The sequence below is a fragment of the Chiloscyllium plagiosum genome, chromosome 7, assembly GCF_004010195.1.
Source record: "Chiloscyllium plagiosum isolate BGI_BamShark_2017 chromosome 7, ASM401019v2, whole genome shotgun sequence".
NCBI lineage: Eukaryota > Metazoa > Chordata > Chondrichthyes > Orectolobiformes > Hemiscylliidae > Chiloscyllium > Chiloscyllium plagiosum.
In genome coordinates, this window is record NC_057716.1 from 65,400,686 (window position 1) to 65,401,728 (window position 1,043).

Genomic DNA, 1,043 nt, shown 5'->3' on the forward strand with positions numbered 1-1,043 from the left:
TTTTTTTTTGTTGTTTTGTTTTTTTTTGTCAAATTTTGGCTATTGTATATTTGAGCTAATTGTATATCAATGTTTATATCTGAGAGTTTTGTTTATTTTTGTAAACTTGTAAAAATGTTAAATTTCTAATAAAAATATCTATATAAAAAAAAAATTAGAATTTGGAATAATGATAGTGAAGGAACTCAGAAACTCAGAAACACAGAAAGGGGGAGCAGGAGTATTGAATATGATCACGACTAATCATCTAACTCAGCATACTGTTCCCGCTTTCAACCTGCAACCTTAGATCTCTTGAGCCCTAAGAATTATATCTATCTCCGTTTAGAAAACATTCGAAGTGACCTCAATCACTTTTGATAGTAGACAATTCCACAGACTCACCACTCTCTTGATAAGGTAATAAGTGACAAGGCACAAAGGAATTAGGACTAAAGGTAAGAATTTTATAATTGAGATGTTCATGAGTTCATAATATCTAGTAGCAGAATTAAGCCATTCAGCCCATCGAGTCTGCTCTGCCATTCGATCATGGCTGTCATGCTCCTCACTCCCATATTCCTGCCTTCTCTCCATAACCCTTCAACCCATTACCAATTAAAAATCTGTCTAACTCCTCCTTAAATTAACTCACTGTCCCAGCATCTACTACACTTTGGGGTAGCGAATTCCATAGATTCACAATCCTTTGGGAGAAGTAGTTTCTCCTCAACTCTGTTTTAGATTTGCTACCTCTTATCCTAAGACTATGATCTCTCATCCTAGAATGCCCCACAAGAGGAAGCATCCACTCCATTTCTATTTTATCCATACCTTTTACCATCTTGAAAAGCTCAGTTTGATCTCCCCTTCTTCTAAATTCTACAGAGTATAGGCCCAGACTGTTCAATCTCTCTTCCTACAATAAACCCCTCAAATCTGAGATCAATATAGTGAACCTTCTCTGAACTGCTTCCAATGCTGCTATATCTTTCCTCAAAGAAGGCCACCAAAACTGTGCACAATACTCCAGGTGCGGTCTCACCAATATCTTGCATAGTTGC